General features: G+C 44.7%; 1 non-coding gene across 1 annotated transcript; it reads right to left on the reverse strand.

Moving 5' to 3' along the window:
- Positions 1-1,452: 1,452 nt before the first annotated feature.
- Positions 1,453-1,534, reverse strand: trnal-aag (transfer RNA leucine (anticodon AAG)). The gene has a single exon. It is a non-coding gene; the product is annotated as a tRNA-Leu (tRNA).
- Positions 1,535-20,590: the final 19,056 nt, after the last annotated feature.

Here is a 20,590-nt window from a genome sequence, read left to right on the forward strand (position 1 = left end):
GACATTCTGTAGTTTTTTCAGATGACCAAAGGATGACCACTTTGAGCCTTGGAAGGCACGGAAATCAAGAGGCTGAGGCGTCGAGAAAGGCGTTGTGCTTGCCAGCTTCAGTAGTTATTCCAGGAAGGCAGGCAGCGCTGAAAGTTGTGAGCACAACCTAAACCAACACACTGCGCGTTGTGCTTGTTGGAATCCGAACTGCTACATCTGGTGCTTAAAACAGAACAGATGGCCCGATCTGAGACGATCCAAATTTGCGCTTCTTCTGTTGATGCAACAGGCTTGCCTAAAGCCTTTTTAAAACGGAAGTCATAGAGCCATCAAAAGCTGTTTTTTGACATTTTACCCGCCCAAGGGGATCGATTTATTTTAGGGAAAAATGAACAACAGCAAGTAAATCCTTCAACCGATATTGCAGACGGGTAGCAGTTCCTTAGGAATCAGAAGTGGCAGGATCTCTCCGTGGTTTTGTCACCGTGAATTGAAAAGACAACAGGCCCCACAGATTGGACACCTTAAAATGAGAGGCCTGTCACAGTGTCCTCTTTTTGCAGTTTATTAATTGAATTTGTTATTTATCCATTCATCCATTTTCTCCAGTACAGGGTCAAAGGGGAGCTAGAGTCTATCCCAGCAAGCAATGGGTACAAGGCAGGAAACACCCTGGTCTAGGGCAGATGGACACAAACTCACACTCACACCTGGGCAGGTTTTTTCCAGAAGAACCTGGCAGTATGTCTTTGCTCTGTGCAAAGAAACCCATGCAAACACAAAGAGAGCATGCAAACTCCACACAGATAGCACCCCAGAAATTGAACCCAGGGCCCCAATTCTGTAGCACAGCTATGGAAACCACAGCACCAACACATTTATAAATAGTACAAAGCAGTCAATGATCAGAAAACTGTGGAGACCAGATAAAAACAGCCAGTAGTGTAGAGTAGTGTAGTCAGTTATTGTGTATTATGTCTAATCACTGAGAGATCTTCGTGTTTCTCAGTCTCTATGTATTTTGACAGACATATGTCAATTAAGATGTATCCATATTTCTGTATTAATGAACTGGTATTTTACTTTTTATAAAAAATCATCAGGCAATCTTTTAGGTATTGAGGGACAAGAAGCTTCAATTACAATGTTTCTTTATTTAAAAAAACAAAACGGTCTGGGATAATCCTCCTTTCAAATGAGTGTTTCTCATAGAAAGTCAGAAAAATATATCAATCTCGTCTGAATGAAAATGTTGTCCCTCTGTCCAATTTCTTCATAAGCATTAAGGAATTAGTTTTCTGTGACCTTTTGTGATATTAATATTCTTAATGTTCTTTTTTACCAAAACATTAGAAAATAAGATAGATTTCTTTCTTTTGAAACTTGAAAAACCTCTTTTAGTGTTAATCGGAAGAAACTGGTGCTAGAGTTCAATTCAACACTTCCTTGAAGAAATCTTCATGGCAGCGGTGGGATTCGAACCCACGCCCCCGAAGAGACTGGAGCCTTAATCCAGCGCCTTAGACCGCTCGGCCACGCTACCGTGATAATTGCATCTTTAGGGGACCGTTGGGTTCCTAAGAATCGTGATTCAGTAGGGTCAAAGCACAGAGAAATTTCGTGCTATTCTCTAGTACTGTAGTGGGTAAAATCAACACTCTTAATATAGTGGATCACTTTTGACAACGTTTAAATTGAAACTCTTGATCTGCAGTTCCGCTTTTAATATTTTATTTTGTATAACCCCAGTATGGTAATTACACAGTTCGTTTTTTTGTTTTGCTGTTACCGACCCCGGAGCGTGATTTCGTGAAACACGGTCCCGCCGACAGACCAATATCAGAAGCTGAATCCACTACCTAAAACAACAGCCACCGCCGCGGCTCCGACACGAACGCTGCTGAGACCCTGTCCACAGCAGATGCGCCTATTTTCAGCACGTCCCCACCTGCTGTAAAAATGATGAAATCCTGACAGAACAACTTCGGGCGTCGACTTCCAATTTCTGTCGCCCGCCCGGAAGGGGCAGCCCTGCGGTGTTCACCACACTTTTCTTCGACACGTCTCCGTCGAGCAGCACAATTGAGCTTTTGTTTCGGCTGACCGACACACTCCGGCCCCAGAGCCGGGCTTTTTTACACATCGCCGGATGGGTAGCAAAGCGATGGTTGAGCACAAGGGCTGGCTGAGGCAGAATGCCTGGTTGCCTTTCGCCCATCAGACAGGATCATTTCGTTCTTGCTGGTGTTTTGAGTTACCTGTGTTTTCTGGGTCGTCTTTTTTAGAAATAAAACCGACCCAGAAAAAGCAAGCGAGAACGTGTCTGGGGGTCGTTTACATTACAATAGCGTATCCGTGCATCACTAGCTTATTAGTATAATTTATGGATTTCTCACACCTGAAGAAGGCTCCACGGCCGAAACGTTGTGTATTCTTTCTTCCTTTTTTTCAGCATGGAATAAACCTATTACTTGTTCCTGTACTCAAAATAGGTTTTTGTTAGTACCAAAAGAGTGTATATTATTGTAATTTGCAGCGGTCACATTAGGACAGCAGCATTCGATGTTATTTTTATATGTACATCATTAGAGGTTGGCAAAGTAAGGAGAACGCACGATTTATTTTTTTCAGTCCAATTAAAAGCGGCTTGGGATATTTTGTCCTCTTTGGAAAGCGAGAATGCCCAAGCTATGCAGTGATATCAGTATCTGTTGGCGGGGCTGTTGACCGTTTCCTCTGTCAGCCAGTTTCTGTCTGTTTTGGATTGATCTCTTCTCCCATAGTGATCGAGATCAGAGGTTTAAGAGACGTGTAAGAAAATGAGTACAGCGGAAAAGAGTAGCGCTATAAAAGTCAACGGGGCGCAAAAACAAATACTGCTGATGCAGTTGTTGTAACCTTGTAAAAGCTACTTTGCCTTTCACCACTAAAAACACTATTTTGCTAGATGGTAGATTTCTATTGAATGATCTCTAGACATCATTGAAATATATTAAGATAAAAAGAATAAAATAAGGGAGTCCTTCACCCCGCTGTCGTTGAGGGACGCCCATCCCATTGACGGTAAATGAAATATGCGTTGGCACAAATTCAGAAAGCTCGTTGACATTGACAGTTTCTGAAAACCTGTGACTCGGGGTGGGGTTAGGCAAGGCGTGTGTAGCAATTATTGTTTTTATGCGAAACCTGTCCTCGCCGGCCGGCAAACACGGCGCAGGCGAGGAAATGGGACCGAGTTCAGGCGCTTAGAAAAGCGCGCCCTTTTTTTAACACTCCGTTTCCGGCTCCCTAATTTAACCCCGTACGGGGTGACGGGGGATTGGGTTACGCTGTGTGCCTTTAAATAAAAAAGGTTCCGGTCTTTTTCCGTCTTTTCTGGAAGTCCCTGAGTCAGATGGCAATTAGCGGCTGCGGCATACTGGATGTGAGAGGAGAGCTCATGGTTTCCAGATCTCAGGGGAGAGACGGCACAGCAGTAACAGAGCCCGGGAAATTGGCAGCCCCTCTCCGAGCTCCCCAGGGAAGACCGATGTGCGAGTTTAGCAATCTGCGGAATGCTAATACCCCCCGCACCTCACTGGCAGTAGCATATGGGCGATTTTGCTAGGATGCCTGTTTAAGCGGAGCGGGCCCTTGTTCCGAGCACCCGAGATCAGGGACGTTTTGATGCAACACGGGGTCCCCCGAAGAGAGAGACTTTACAAAATCACCAACTCGGTGGTTGTGGCTGGGCTGTGAGCTGTCCGCCCCCCAAACTCATTTGCAACCAGCAAAAAGCTCCGACAACACTTCACCGACATCACCTTGATAACAGCCCCCCCTCCCAACTCCAGTTTACGAGGGAGTTCCAAAATAGTTTGTGCCATTACGGGAACAAAGTAATTAAATAAGGAGTTGCGTCAATGAGGTGAAAAAAAAAGTTATACCGGCCAACAGATCCAGGATCCAGCCGTTTGTTAGCGTACCAGGAAATCGCCGGCAGTCACACTGGCTGGGCAGCTTGTTCCACATTCATACCCCTCTGTCAGCAAAGGATCTAAACGCACTCCTTTGTCACATCCACTGCTAGCCGCTAAGCCCCTATGTCATTATCGGCCTTAAAGTAATTTGTTGCGGTCGTTTTTTTTTCTAGTACCCTGTAGGGTTATGAAGACCTACATGACTGTCTCGCAATATCCTCTGCCCAAGACTGAAGATATTAAGCTCAATTAAAACAAAACGCAGTCCTGTTCCAGTCTTGCTGTGGATGCACGGAAGCAGTTTATAGTTCACACTATGAACAGAAAACCTCTTTCCAAAACTGCGGTCTTCACACTACTGTTACAGTGTATTGTGGAATATATTTGTGCTTTGTTTTTTTTTTGCGCACAAGAACAAAAATGCATTTTTACTGCGCTTTTAAGTCTCTGCAATGTTGTCAACGGTAGATCTCCAATAGAAAGCACATTAAGACATAAGTTAAAAACGCATGTGCTGACTAAACAGTTTCGCCCGAAGTTGAGTAAAACTGTACAGGACTGAAAGAAAAGGCTCTCTATTGCCGAATGTAACCCCCCCAAACGCTCTCTCATTTACGTCTCTATTAACTGGACTGCTCCATTATCAATGTATTTACTACCGTTTTAATTAATAATAATGATTATTATAATACTTTACACTTATATAGCGCTTTTCTGGACACTCCACTAAAAGCACTTTACAGGTAATGGGGATCCCCTCCACCACCACCAGTGTGCAGCCCCACCTGGATGATGCGCCAGTCCGCTCCCCACACACCAGCTCTCAGTGGGGAGGAAAGCAGAGTGATGAATCCAGTTCAAGATGGGGATTATTAGGAGGCCATGATTGGTAAGGGCCAATGGGAAATTTGGCAAGGATGTCAGAGTAACACCCCACTTTTCAAGAAACACCCTGGGATTTTTAATGACCACAGAGAGTCAGGACCTCGGTTTAATGTCTCATCCGAAGGACGGCGCCTGTTTACAGTATAGTGTTCTCATTAGCTCCACGGCCAAAACGTTGTGTTTTATGCAGATTCTCGCTTTTGTTGGCAAATATAGGCTCGTCGTACGATCATTGCTCCTCGTCATTAAGATTCTCTAAATACAAGTTTTCAAAAAGTTGATATATTTTATCATGTTTCGTCCGGGATTCCCAAACTGCAATACAACTCAGTCTTATTTGCGTTTTCCATGCTTTTATTGCGGTTCAATGCGCTTTATTACGCTCTACATTAATTGTACTATAGTGTACCACTAAAAACCTTTATAAGGGGGTTTCGGAAGTTTCATCAAGATTTTCTTCAAGAGGAAGTGGATGAATATTTCTAATGTAATATGTTTCAAAAACTGCGTTTTAATATGCGGGACAGGGAATCCCACATTTTTATTTTAGCAATTAAGCACTAATCACATGCACTTTACGGGCAAGAGCTATCTCCTCTTCAGAAGCGGCCTTTCGCCCTGATTAATAATTGAGCGTGATATTTTAACTCGTCCTTATTTACTCCGTCGTTTTATCACCGTGTTAGATTAACCTTTTATACCATCGTTTCTAAGAAACCTTGAAAAGGAAAACTCATTGAGGAAACAGGCTGCGGGTCAATGTCACATCTATTCTGACATCCTTAACTTCTATAGCAGAATATACAGGAGCGTACGAGGAAGGTCCTGGCTGTGACTTTCAGTAACCTATTTACTGCCAGACAGACAGCGATTCTTTTCATTTTCAGATGAAATTCAGCACTGCCCAGCCTCTCTCCTTCAAATAAATACGCTCACCCCCTACACTGTTTTTTTTTCTGGGCGTGTTCAGGAGTCACAGGACGCTTTGTGTCGGAAAAGCGGTCAAATTCCACTTTTGCGCTCCACCGTGTGATCAACGGCTCAGCCGGGACCGTGCGGTGTAACAAGAGAACGTGAAAAAAGGTTACAAATGAGAACATGCAGTTGTGCTCATCTCGATTGCATGGTTACTAGCAGCTAATTGGGGCTTGTTGAAGCCCTTTCAACATCTCCCGTTGTCGGGAAAAGCCGCTATATAATTAGGTCACTTAGTTACTGACCTTTAGATGTCTGCTTTAACAAAGTATCGCCACCAAAACTCCCACTTGAGCGCAAAGCTTATATGAAACAAGTCGGGGTCCCCCCCCACCCCCACAGGCGGTCTGGGAATTCTTGAGCTGCCTGAGAGAGTTTCCTGAGGGGGGGGTGGTCACCTCTACTGAAATACGTCTTCTCCAAGATATTCCCTAAACAAAAAAAGCAGAAAAGAGGTAAGGGGGAAAATTAAAAAGTTTCATGTTATGTGACTGGAATCAAACAAAAGAAAGATATTTTTTCCTCAATTTTATTCCTCCTGGAGAGCGGTCAAGAACCGACACTGATCCTACCACCAGATGATCAACTTTGTACCCCACCATCGGTTGGGTGTTGTGCCTGTGCATCCCCCCCAAAACTTCTTATCCTCACTCAAGTAACGAAAAATTGCCATCACGATCCAGTAGATGGACCCTACGCAGAATCCTACGAACTCGAAAGTACAAGCAGAAATTGATCCAGAAACATGGGTCAGGAGGTCAGGCCAGGGTAGAAAGCCAGTAAATCCACAATAACAAAGTCAGAACCAGAACTCTTGCAGAGAGGGAACAAGAAACAATGTGGTTCTAACTAGATAAAAATCCAGTACTGAGCTAGGAGTGCTGTGTCAGGCTGGTTTAAGCAGGCAGGTAGAAGAAGGCGTGTCTCAGTAGTTCATTGGAAACTGCACTGGAATGTGAATGAGCTGATTGAGGGCGGTGAGTTTTCCCGGGGCGTGACGTAACAATCGCTCAGTCATTCTTTTCAAACAGCACTCCCAGCAGCCCTGTTGACCTGCTATTAATATTTTATCGCCGGTGGTGGTAAAGAGCAGTCTTCATAATTCTGAACTTTATTTATGTCTGAACCGAGAGTCCTTGTTAAGTAGGTTTTCCTTGAAAGACCGCCAGAGAAGACTGAAGGTTCAGTAATGAGTTTGCCTGGTTTCCTTGTTGTATCGTGCAAGAGGAACACTGGTGCTGCTCAGGAGGGGGAGATATTCAGCAGATTCTTCTGGAGTGAGTGACGCAGAGCTGTTGTCCTTTGAAGATTTTGGTCATGGTCCCCTCATGGGCCTGCTGGGGTTTTAATCTGCACTGTCCAGGATTCAAGGGGTGAACTGCAACAGACTCACGCACACAGGGCCCGGTTACTCTGACGGGCACACTTGCTGTCTAACCGAACTCTTATCACCAGTTTGCATCTTGTAGATTTTCTTTAGATTTCATGGTTTGGCATCAGCAAGCCTGAAAAAGGATTGAGTACTGGGTATAACAGCTGGGCATCCCGTGTGTAACATAAGCTTGACTTTCCATTAACCAAAATGTCTGAAATAAAACATAAATAAAACCACAATATTGCTCAGAACTAGAATATATCAGAATATATCAAACCCAAGGCAGACTTTTTGTTTTTACCCTTCTCCCTGGTTGCAGCCTTTCATCTTACGGACTCTTTGGAAGCCTGTTGTAAATTTTAAAAAGCACAGAAACTTCCCAGGCTTGAGGTGACAGAGAAAATGAGTCTACGCCTTTCAAGGCATCAATTACAAAGCGCTCCATGATGAGTTTTGTCAGGGATTGTGGCTTAATTAGCTGACAGCTCTTTCAGCTGGGCTGGTTTTAGTCTCATTTTTAGGAGCTGCCGACACCTTCGGTGGTGTTGATTGCTTAGTGCCAGTAGATGCCAGGCCTGTGCCCAGGCTCTCTATCAAGGGCAGGGCTGCAGTATTGTGAAGATGTTCAAAACAGAGCAGGTTTAAAGGACAGTGGAAGGATCTGTTTCTGCATTGAAATTCAACTATGTCACCACTCCACCACATTAAAACTCCACTGCAGAATGTAGCTCAAAGCATTGTAGTTTCTTGTAGCTGGTTATTTTAAGGAGGGAAAGCACTTTGTAAATACTGGCGATCCTTCCTTTTTAATGAAATAAGGTGAAGGCTCTTCTAATGTGATTTAGAATCATCCTGTGAGCTGTATTAAAAAGGTGCTTTTTGTCATGTCAGAATTGTTTTTACATCTAAAAATAGATTGATGCATGAGGCCTACGATATCATTGTCCTCTGTGTAAAGTGAGATTTAGTGCATGTTCGAAGCATCTGAGAAACAATGCTGAGCTGCCATTTCCTCTTATACTTTGCATTCTGATCACTGCTTGGTTATATACAGGTGGGGTTAAAGACAGAAGCCCTACTTAAATGGCCATCAGCCATATCACCCTGCAACTGGCAACCTACTGAAGCTAAGTGGGTGTGAGCCTGGTCAGTACCTGGATGGGAGACCTCCTGGGAAAAACTATGGTTGCTGCTGGAAGAGGTGTTAGTGGGGCCAGCAGGGGGTGCTCACCCTGCTGTCTGTGTGGGTCCTAATCCCCCAATATAGTGACGGGGACACTATACTGTAAAACAGGCGCCGTCCTTCAGATGAGACATAAAACCCAGGTCCTGACCCCCCTGTGGTCATTAAAAATCCCAGGGTGTTTCTCGAAAAGAGTAATTGGCCCTTACCCATCATGGCCTCCTAATAATCCCCCTCTATGAATTGGCTCCATTACTCTGCTCTCCTCCCCACTGAGAGCTGGTGTGTGGGGAGCATTCTGGCGCACTATGACTGCCGTCGCATCATCCAGGTGGGGCTGCACACTGGTGGTGGTGGAGGTGTAAAGCACTTTGAGTGGAGTGTCCAGAAAAGCGATATATAAGTGTAAGCAATTGTTATTATAAAATACCAGATGTGATGTGATGTTCCATAGGGAGTGACCCGCCCTGAGCAAAATAGCAAAAACCCTTGATTCACCAGGACTGTGAAGTAGTAGCAGGCTCAATGTTTCCCTCATTATTCTCTGGGAAAGACTAATGTAATTGACATTACTAGAAGCATGCCATTTGGATTCCCTTCCCCGGTCCATATACCGTAACATGATAACATGGCCGACGTGTCAATTCAGACAGCCTCAGTGGTTTACAAGAAACGGCAGGATAATGAAATAAAATGCCCAGGGAACCTCCCCATGTATATCTCCCAATCTACTGTGGGCTGAGTGTGCACATATCTCCATATTTCCTTGCATAGGAACATGCAAGGAAATCTATACTAGGAGGTGGAGCTGTATGAGTCTATTAATATGAACATTCCCGAATGATTTGGTAGAGCAGTATTTACAGGAAGCATTGCATTGTTAGTCTGACTGCCCTTGTCCATCTATTGAATGCCATCGCTGAAATAATGGACAGGCAGAAATGCTTCGGGTTTGCTCGTATGTTGCAGCCCCAAGGAAAGCATGGGGGAAACAGTCCTTTAAAAGCTGAGAAAGGGACAGATATACTGTATGTGTGCGCGAGATTAATTGCTGACATCTGGAAGTGGACCCTGCTCAGCATTTTTGTCTGCTGTGCTTTGTACAAACAGGATTTGCTGATATCATCTAGTTTGTGTTACTGGGCGAGCAATGTGTCTAAGATCCCAGTGGAAATGCAGGAGAAGTCGCATATGTTGAGCTCTGAGATCATTCAATTAGCTTGTGCTACTGCCCTGGTGCTAGGAAAACAGGGAGCAAGAATCCGATATAGTTAGCTTTTCACTATGGGCATAACCTTTCGAATCGTATTTAGAGAAGGCTCCAAGGGCAAAGAGACTTTCTTGAAAAGAAAAGAAAAAATGCCAAAGCATAAAATCAGCTACTAATGTATGCAGAGTAAGTGGAGTAACAGTGAGATCACTGGACTGTATAGTAAAGCATAGAAGACAAAACGTATCGAGAGGTATTTGACCTTGTCAAATGAAGGTGAATTCAAACAATTGAGTTCTTGCTCTTTCTATTTTCACACTAATATATTTATTCTAGGGAGGTTTTCATTGGTTCTATTGCATTATTACTGTCGAAACGTTTTCCAATTTAATTTCCTTGAAGTTCTGTCCAGAGCCGCCAAAAATGTGGTGTTAGTACCGAAACGGTCGCCCGTGACCTCTCTCTCGGGATGAAAATCTGCAGGACTCCGATTTTCTGTTGCTCGTGCGAGGTGGCTTCAGTTTAACGAAGGAGAAAGAAACAAAACGTGCACGTAACCCGAGCCAACTCCCTGAAAGGCAAAACCAGACCCGCTGCCCGCTGGGGTGAAATGGGGGGAAAAGGTTCAATTATCCTGGCCCATGTCAAGCCATTATTTCCGAGATACCTTATGCCTGTGCTGTTTAGTAGCAGCCCGTTGCATTATTAATTATGCTGAAAGCCAGATCCCATGAGTCAGTGTTTTCTCATGCATTGGAGTGAAGATGGAGAGAGGACAAGGGGGAAAAAAAAACAAAACGTTCTACCTCACAGTTCAGATCTGCAGGTTTAAAGCAGCTTATCCACCGCCCCCGTTATTGCCATCAATCACTTGATTTCTTTTAAGGGTTCTTCAGTTCATGTGGTATAGATTTCAGAGGTCTGGTGCTAAACGTTTCACTTGGCAGCACATCCGAAAGGTTTTAACGGTCTCTCGTGATCATATCGCTGGCTTCAGTTCGTCTGAAAGGTCTCCGATTTGCAGCTGCACAGTGACATTGAAAGGTAGTGTATCCGGGATATTGACTATGAAACCGAGCGAGCCATTTGAAAACTCCAGCATTTCATGTTCTTTTCTCGGAATTGCAGTGTGATCCGCACAAGGCTCTTCCTTCATCTGCTGGGATCCTTTCTCCTTTAGTTTTTTAATTGGACAACTGCAAGCAGGGCCTAAGGATGGTAGGCAAAGTCCAGCCGTCTCGCAGTTGCATGTGCATTGAGTGATTCAAATTTGATTGTTTTTGAACTCCCCCTCCCAATTAGCTTATAGCAATTAACATGAAGTCATAAAATAGGGGAAGAGGTTTTTGCGGCTCTCACTCCAGTCATTCTTCGGCTTTTGATTGAACTGGATGAGACCCTTGGATCAATTAACTACAGTGCCAGCTCTCAGATGAGCTAAATGAGCCAAATTAGGCCTGCTCTCGTTAGTAACTGTTCTTACGTTCTAAATGTTAAATCTGTCTGATTTATCTCGTTGCTGCACTTTTGGAAAAAGATCCAGAAAAATCCACTGGACTGTGGCACGGGAGGTCAGGAACTGGGAATCGAGGAACTGGGACTGGTGGGGTACCGACCCCTGTCCATCTTTGCATTCTTGAAATGGGCAAATCACAGCACAGCCGCAGCTTTTTAAAAAACCCAAAGTAATGAGGGACGGTATAGGAAAACGCACCGTCGAAACCACACAGGTGGACATCTTAATCCATCGTTAAAAAAACAAACAGGCTCCATTAACTCATCGGCAGCTAATGAATCTTTTAGGCTTTGTCTACAATTCAATTTCTGACAGCAGGCCATTACACACAGGAGATCCAGAAGACACGTCAAGATCAGCTCTTTGGTTAAAACTCCCAACGGGGCTGTGGGAGGAGAACTAAAATAGCAATCGTTTTATTTGATTTGATTTGATTTTTTTTTCACTTCTTCTCCAGCTCGGCCCCGGACTGCAATCCCCCTGCCTCTCCGCTCAGCGAAGAGGGCGGCTTCTCAATTTCAGCACATTGCGGCTTTTAATGACTCTCGTGAGGTAGCAGGGGGGACCTTGAGGAGATGCTGAAGGTTAAGTTGTTGACAGTTGGAGGGGAAAAAAAAAACCACGGGAAAGGCTAAAATATCGAAACGCCCTGGTTGGATCGAATTCTGCGGTCCCTTCAAAAAAAATGTTTTTTTTTTCCTAATGGTCACATTAGTGCTAATGCAACACTGTCACAACTCACACCTAATTAATGGCAAATGAAGAGCATTAATTATTGGCCCATATGCTGTAGCAGAGGAAAATCTGAATGAACTACCGCAAGGTCTAGTTTTCCTAATAACCGGGATGCCACATTTGTGATGGATGTCTAGGGATGACTCTTTGCCTCGTAGGCCGATAAACCTTTCATTACAGACGTGGATCAGTGCTCTTCTGTGTAAAACCTTTATTTTAACATGCAAGCCTTTGGGTGGGCAAAAAAAAATAAATACAAAACTCTTAAAACACAATTAAGTAAAAAGAACAAAGCCTTTTTCTTCCCTTTCCTTCCGCATGAGAATTTAAGGGCCTTGTCCGACTGGGAACACTCAAGAGACTATCAACACCTCAGGATGAATAGTAGAAGGGATTTGAATTCAAGTGCATTAATAATAATAATAATAATAATTGCTTACACTTATATAGCACTTTTCTGGACACTCCACTCAAAGCACTTTACAGGTAATGGGAACTCACTCCAACACCACCAATGTGCAGCATCCACCTGGATGATTATTAGGAGGCCATGATTGGTAAGGGCCAATGGGAAATTTGGCCAGGACACCGGGGTTACACCCCTACTCTTTTCGAGAAATGACCACAGGGAGTCAGGACTTCGGTTTTACATCTCATCCAAAGGACGGTGCCTGTTTAGAGTATAGTGTCCCCGTCACTATACTGGGGCATTAGGACCCACATGGACCGCAGGGTGAGCACCCCCTGCTGGCCCCACTAACACCTCTTCCAGCAGCAGCCTTAGTTTTCCCCAGGAGGTCTCCCATCCAGGTACTGACCAGGCTCACACCTGCTTAGCATCAGTGGGTTGCCAGTTGTGAGTTGCAGGGTCTGCTGGCCATACTTCAGCCATTACTGGCCATTACTTCAGATACCTTGGCAATTAAGAGTCCCTTCCACTCGTCATAACCCCATGTCTGAACAGCAAACGGGCTAGGCTGTCATAAATTAGCAACAGAACTGGATCGGTCAGAAGGATGTGGGGCTATAGAAGTAGGCAGCAGTGTAACTGTAAGCCTCGGCTGTTGTCAGCGGGAGTCGGAAAACGGAAGACACTGCCTCATTTAGAGCCCGATGCATGTAGGGTAAAGAAAGTGTCAGGGGGACCCCACCTCAGCACTCCCCCTCTTTCATCACAGTCCCACTGCATCTTGATTTCTACTTAATCGATCCTTTAATAGGGACTGTAACTGACCCTGCTGCTAAAAGATCTCTTGAATAATGAAGGATGAGCTGGAAAAGAACGCAGTGGTCACCCCACACTGGCACAGAGCATTAAGCGGTCTTTCATTGCAACATGAAAGGTAAGGATGACGTCTGCATTCCTTTGCAATGGACGGGTATCTCGAGGCAAACAATCAAATCTGCTTCAGAACAGTGTTGCAATCGTTCCACTTTTTTTTTAAAGAGCGCAGAGCTTTTGAATGGCCAATAATAAATGTAATGTTGTTTTTAATAACTCCCATCATGAAAACAGCAGCACAGAAGCTAAGCTGTGGGGATGTGTCAGATGAGACATCACACTGATGTTCCCCCCCCCCAGTTGCCAAAAAACATGAGCATCAGGCTGACAAAAAGCAGCTTCACCTGTCTCTTGGAATATCTGCCACTGGTGCTAATTGCATGGCCAGCTTTGTGGTGGTTTGGTGTTCCTGAACGAGAATAGGCATCATGACTGAAGGAATGAGATTGCTGGTACACTATAAAGTACAATAACACCAGAGCTTTTGTTAATCATCCATTCATTTTCTAACAGCTTTTTCTGCAGCGTTGGATTGTGAAGGGGGGGGGCGGAGCCTATCCCAGCAAGCAACAGGCTCAAGGCAGGGCACGCCCTGGACGGGACACCAGTCCTACTGGGCAGACGGACACTCTCACACTCACACCAGTTCTCCCAGAAACCAGTTAACCTGCCAGCATGTCTTTTGTGGGTGGAAACCCATGTGGACACGGGGAAAACAGGCAAACTCCACACAGACAGCACCCCAGGAATTGAACCCGTGAGAACAACTGTGCCACTCTGCTTCTGTCATGCTTCTCAAAAAACCAAAATAATGTGACTTTTTTTTATGTGCTTCTCTCTGGAGCACAGAGACAGCTGAAAATATTCCTCTGCAGCCCTGCTGCCTGTGCTGTATTATCCTGACTTTTTAATAACTCTGCAGATATAGCTATATTTAGTTTCTCACCCCAACCAGCCTCCTCACTTGAAAGGTACACAGCTGTTGCAGCACTGAGAACAAAAGGTTTCTCCTTGTTGTAGCAAAACACCATCACAACAGAGAACGCTGAGCCTGTTCCTGGTTTTATTTGGCTGTAATTGAAAACCAGCTTTCACCTTGCCTGCTTTTAACACTGCTTTCGCTTGCTTATTAGGTTCCCACCTGTATCTCTCTCTCCTTCTCATTTTTTAAAACACGTGTGATACATAATCCCCACAGGCATAACGGCTTCTGGAGGCCCTCCAAATAAAAATGAATAAAATAAAGCAGAACAGCGAGCTTATCTTATGCAAGGTACGGTACTCTCCATGCACTGAAAGCGGCATCGCTTGGTTTATGAAGTCTAGTGCCTTGTGCGTATTTGCATGCAGTTTAAATACATGATTTGGGTGAAAAGCTGTGGTCTCTTTCCTAACACCGTGGTACCATAACACATTTTAAAAATGTTTTCAACTCTGTGATGAGTTGATTTGTAAGTGGTAGTCTCACTGTTATTATTATATTTTAGAAACAGACATCATAATTGTTCATCAATTGTTATAGTACCATGATACAGATTAAGCTATGGTAACAATTAACCGGGGTACCGTCCAGATAACCAAAGGAAAGTCCGACAGGACCTTCTTCAGAATAATTCCGTGGTATTTCCCCACCCCCGAGAAGTTATGAACCGCTTGTGCGAAAATATCGTGCGTAAATAACAGTTTAACAAAGAAGTGTTATTCTGCAGCGGATGCAATCCGGAGCTGCGAAGGGCAAAACGGAAATGTTTTGGCAGTCTTAAAGCGGCCATGTTCCTAATAAAAAGAGGTTAAATCATTTTCGGCCTGGGTCTTACCGAAACAGACCGGAAAACGCATTTTATCCGCTTGTTCACCTGGCTCAGGAGAACAACCAGACAATAGGTTGTGAAAAAGAAAACAATTTCTTTTGCTGGCTCCTCAGCTAGTACAGCATACACGCCGCTGACACGTAACCCTAATTAATAATTACTGATGCTGTTAAGAGGTTATCGGAAAGTGCACGTAAAAGGGCAGAACGCAACTTGTTCTTCCAGGCGTTTTGGGGTTGATTGTTCTAAATTGCCCAGTGAGCAAGCACTGGGGTAAGGAACAATCTCGAAATTCGGTTCTTGCGTTAATCATTAGAGGAGGTCTTTACAGAGGCGGTAATCAGGTGTCAGGAGTTTACGAGAGGGTTCTCATTGCCCAGCAGGTTCTCCGCTGGCTGTCGGGGGATGTATGAGCTCTGCGTCTCCTTCACTGGCTCAGATGAGTCACGCTGACGTTATTCATGTTCACAACTTTGTGACATCTCCCTCTAGATTGTAACCGTGAGACAATTTCTTCCAAATTACCCATTTTTGTTTTTTGACCCAGGGAAAACGCCTTCAAATCCAAACGATAAAAGCTGTTGGGGAATAAGACAGTGTCACGCCTTAAACCATTCTGCCCAACAACAGATCCCAGTGCGCAATATAGCTCAGCGAGGAGACGAGTTTGGTGAACACAGCGCAGTTGTTGCTTCCGTTTTACCTCCATTCATTTGGTGCCGAGTTTGCCTTAACTGTACATTGACACGAACTCGAAGTGCTGTGCTTAATTACCTTCTCCTGCACGAAATCGAAATCTAGAGAACCGATTCTAACTTCAAAGGTTGCTCTATATATGGAAAAAAAAACAGCTGCATAGTCTTGAAAGATAGGGATGTGACCTCATGCTTAATTGTTTTTCGTGTAAGTATGTCTAATAACCCTGCCTGCGGATTCATTTCCCAAGAGATCCCGGGAAAGGGGTATAAAAATAAATATTAGACCACGTTGTTTGCTAATTAACAGCTATGATTGATAGACAAGGTGGCAGGTTCAGCAATTATCAGGCAGCAGCTCCTGTCTTGCGTCACCTTGAGGTACTGCATCCTGGTGTCAGGAGCTCATTACCTTCAGCTGTATGCGGTGTCCTGTGGCAAGACTCGCTGTTGTGATAGTATTTCCAAATGTACTGTACCCAGGGCAGTAGTCGTATTTCAATGTTCATTTGCTCAATTTGTGCTATATTCTTGCTGTAATGGTCTGTCTTATCTGTTTGTTTGGTATCGCTGGCTTGCAGTGCTTTTATTTCTAAAAAAATCCTCACTGTGGCTCACATGTCTTATGGTTCTGCTCACCCGGTCTATGGCCAGCTGTCTGAAGGGACGAGCAGAGAGCCAACAGCCGTCCCACAGAGAGAAACACCAGCTGTGAGGCTGAACAGAGGGAGTCAGAATGAGATGAGAGGGATAGTTTAAGGAGTCTTTGATTGACGCTCAATGGTCACACAAGCTGTCTTCTGCCTTCCCTTCAGAAATGCTATTAGGTCCATTTTGGTGGCATATATTAGTAAACCAAAATGCCTGTAATGTGAATACTGTATTTCTTAAAACCTCTATTTTTTTAGACCTAATCCATGACAGCAAGTCAATTTTGCTTGTGAAATTCCATCTATCTGATCTTGGTCTCAAAGACCTATTTGTAATCCTAGCATTCTGTGGCAATGCAGAACTTCTGAGCGTATTGATTTTACGGGGGTTAGATCCATACTCCTTTATCTGTTGTGCAAATGGCACAGTGTGCTTACAGAGTCAACTTTGTGCTCTAACCTGAAACCCGGCAGAATCAATTGCCATTAACTTGCTTTGGTCAAAGGCCTATTATCTCACAGGCAACGCTGCTCTCTTCCTTAAGGTTACTTTCAGGTTGCGAAAATTGGCCTAGTCGATGGTCACTATGGGATTCCTGTAATCTGTGTAAGGAAGAACTCAAAACAGTTGTTGGCAGCCACGCTCACCCTTGATCCTACAAGGCACGACACGAAGACTAGATCAGCAAACAGTGTGTGTTTAATGCCACTAACAGCATTGTTTATCTCAATCCTGGGGCAACACAGGGCTTTTGCCTCACAAAGTCTTGGCCTGGGCCGTTACGAACGTCAGGGAGGGCAGGGCCTAGGTTAGCGGTAGTGACCCTATGCGTATCTTGTAAATGGGGCAAACACAGGGGTTAGCCCAGGCACAGGGGGGTCAGATCATATCAGAAAGAAACCTATGTCCTCAGGCCACGGACAGGAGGGACCTGGTGCTAGGCGGGTCTCAAGACATCCGAACCCTCAATGCTGAGCAAGGAGCAGAGCAGGCACAGAAAGTAAATGGGCTACATAACCACACACACCGCCAAGACATGGATAATCACAGGGAACTAGGAACAGGACTGAAGCAGAGCACCCTGTAGGTGTACAGGGCGTGACAGGTTTAATGGTACCTGTGGTGTCATCTGTGTGGAGTCTGCACGTTTCCTCAAGGTGCTCTAGTTTGTTCCCAGAGACGTTGCCGGGGGGTTAATGGCCTGTTCTAAATTGGCCCTTTCTCTGTGGCCCTGTGGTGGAGTGGACTGCTTTCTAAGGTGAGGACAGACCTGTGCTCCCAGTTCAGCCTGTCCCTCTGTCAGGATGAGGCTCCAAGATCATGACCCTCACCAGGACATGGGAATTTCTGATAAAGGACGAGTAGTCATTTTTACCTGACCTCCAAATTACAATAGTGGTGGAGTGGGGGCACTTCTGTCTCCAGTCTCATAACTTATCGGACTAGTTTGGATGGTTTAGAAATAATGTCCAGTTCTTCTGGGATGCTGCACTTCATGTGCCACACGAACAGGTTTGATTGATGCAGGGGTGTCTAGTTCTGATCCTGGAAGGCCCCGTGCTGAGTTTCTAGGTCTCTTCAAAGCATCAGCAGATAACGAGCTAGGAGGAGTTAAATTCACACAGTTGAGCCAATGATGAGCTGGCATGAGAACCCACAGAAACATTGGTCCTTCTTGACCAGGATTGGAGAATCTCTACATTATGGCCAGCAGCCATATCACCCTGCATCTCACAACTGGCAGCCCCACTGAAGCTCAGCAGATGTGAGCCTGGTCAGTACCTGGATGGGAGATCTCCTGGGAAAACCAAGCTTGTTGCTGGAAGTGGTGTTAGTGGGCCAGCAGGGGGTACTCACCCTGTGGTCCTTGTGGTACCTAATGCCCCAGTGTAGTGACAGGCACACTATACTGTAAGAAGGTGCCATCCTCTGGAAGAAGGTTGTGTTCTCTTTCTTCTTTTTTTCAGCATGGAATAAACCTATTACTTGTTCCTTTGCAGCCTGCGCATGCTGACGCAGCTACCCACCTGAACTACAATCCTCTGGAAGAGATGTGAAACCAAGGTCATGACTCTCTGTGGTCATTAAAAATCTTAGGGTGTTTCTTGAAAAGAGTAGGGGTGTCCCCATTACCTCTAAAGTGCTTTGAGTGCAATTAATAACATTATGAGAGCACTGTGAATATAGTTGACCTTGAATCTCCTTTTACAAGCATAAATAAAATGCAGTTGTTCAAGTTCATCAGCAAGTTCTTGCATTTGGTTTATTCACCCTGTTCTTTTCGAATTCAAAATATTAGTTTTGTTTTCCTTTAATTGAACAGAAGTCACCTATTTACATTGGTTTGTTGCAGTTCTTTTAATCAGACGCCACAAAAAGCAGTCTAGAGCCAGCACCGCACAACTTCACAATTCATCGTTTTTCACTTGACCTTTTAAAGTCCATCGTGAGCGTTTCATATTTAATGGAGGGAATCACTTTCACGTTTTTTTTTAATCGGCTTTCTTTTGTGTTTGGCCATTTCTGTGCACACACAGCCACGCCAAAATAGATGTCAACCGATTTATCCAGTTCAGCGCACAAACGAGGTGAAAGAAATTGAATCAAATTTACTGTAAAGGCACATCACTTCCCAACGTGCGTAATATGTGCATAATTGATTGATTCAACTCACTAGGAGCTGCGTATCGACACAAAATGTTTTATTCATGGTTTGCGCTGTGTACAGAACAGCGGGTGAAGTTTTTGTTTAATTTTCAGCTTCACCTAGCTGCCTTTGAAAATTGAATCGATAAATATATTAAAACGTGCCAATTCACAAACCATTGCTACACACAGGGTGCAGGACAGCGTTCTGGGTCTGGATTTAATCGACACTTCAGCCCACCTGATTTACAAAATTGCAGTCTGTGTGGGTCCTAATGCCCCAGTTCGTTGACGGGGACACTATACTGTAAAAAGGCTCCGCGCTTCGGATGAGATGTAAAACCGAGGTCCTGACTCTCTGTGGTCATTAAAAATCCCAGGGCTGTTCTTGAAAAGAGTAGGAGTGTTACCCCGGTGTCCTGGTCAGATTTCCCCCTGGCCTTTACCAATCATGGCCTCCTAATAACCCCCATCTCTGAGCTGGCTCCATCACTCTGCTCTCCTCCCCACTAAGAGCTGGTGTGTGGGGAGCGGACTGGCGCATCATCCAGGTGGGGCTGCACACTGGTGGTGGTGGAGGTGGGGTGTCCCCATTATCTGTAAAGTGCTTTGAGTGGAGTGCCCAGAAAAGTGCGATATAAGTGTAAGGAATTATTACTTTTATTAAAATTTCTACTTAGTTATCACTGGTGGCTTTTGGCTTGCTCCAGGCCTAAGGAGAGTGCGTGTGGGGGTGGAAGTAAGAAAGACAACCCAACGGACTAATTCAGGACCAGTAGTGAAACTGGACTGCATGGACACAAGTGGGAACTACTGAAAGTACTTCTTTACACTAAGGGTTGTGGGTGTCTGGAACGAACGGCCCAGCTGCTTCATCGAAGCTGATCCCCTGGGACTCTGCACGACGTGTGTGATCCAGATTCTCTCACCCAGCAACCAAATGAGTAAGATGGGTCAGGCGATCTCCTTTACTGGCTTCTAACACTCGTGTTCTGCACCTTGCAATCCAGTGCTGGGTTTGTTATGTATCCCGAAAGCCATGAATAAAACAAAATTATTGTTTTTCTCTTCACTCCATGTTATTGCCAAGCTATCTATCTTTTGTATTATTCATTCTGTACTCTATGCAGTACAGTATGTTCTGTATGTCTCAGTATCCATGTCCAGCAGCTTGTGCTGTAAGACTGTTACATAACTTGTTTCACTCTGTACAATTATTGTCTGAAAAAGTGGTTATTTTCCCTTTGGATAATGGCATCCGATTACTAGGCATCATTTGGGTGGTCAGTGTTTTGATTGAGAGACCTTCTTGCAGTAATGACGAAGACTGTGTGATAGGTGGGTAATGAAGAAGCAGTGCTTTAAACGCATTTTGAAGATCAACATGGTGCGTCCTGGGTTCGAATCTGGCCTTTGGCTCTTGTCCACGTGCATTCACCCAGCTTAAACTGTGGGCCCTCTGGTTTCCACCTTCTAAAGACCCGCTGGGTGGGTACGATCGCTCACTAAACTGTCCCCTCTGGGGTTGGTGGAGATCGCCGGGCTGGCCGCCCGTCCAAGAGCAGAGCGGGTTTGTGTCGCTCTCTGCTCTGGCCTGTTTGCAGGATAAGAGATTAAAAAAACAGGCAGAAAGCTCACTGTAGTCAGAATCTTGTCCTGTGCTTTTCAGAATCCAT

This window comes from Lepisosteus oculatus, chromosome 24 (assembly GCF_040954835.1).
Source record: "Lepisosteus oculatus isolate fLepOcu1 chromosome 24, fLepOcu1.hap2, whole genome shotgun sequence".
Classification (NCBI taxonomy): domain Eukaryota; kingdom Metazoa; phylum Chordata; class Actinopteri; order Semionotiformes; family Lepisosteidae; genus Lepisosteus; species Lepisosteus oculatus.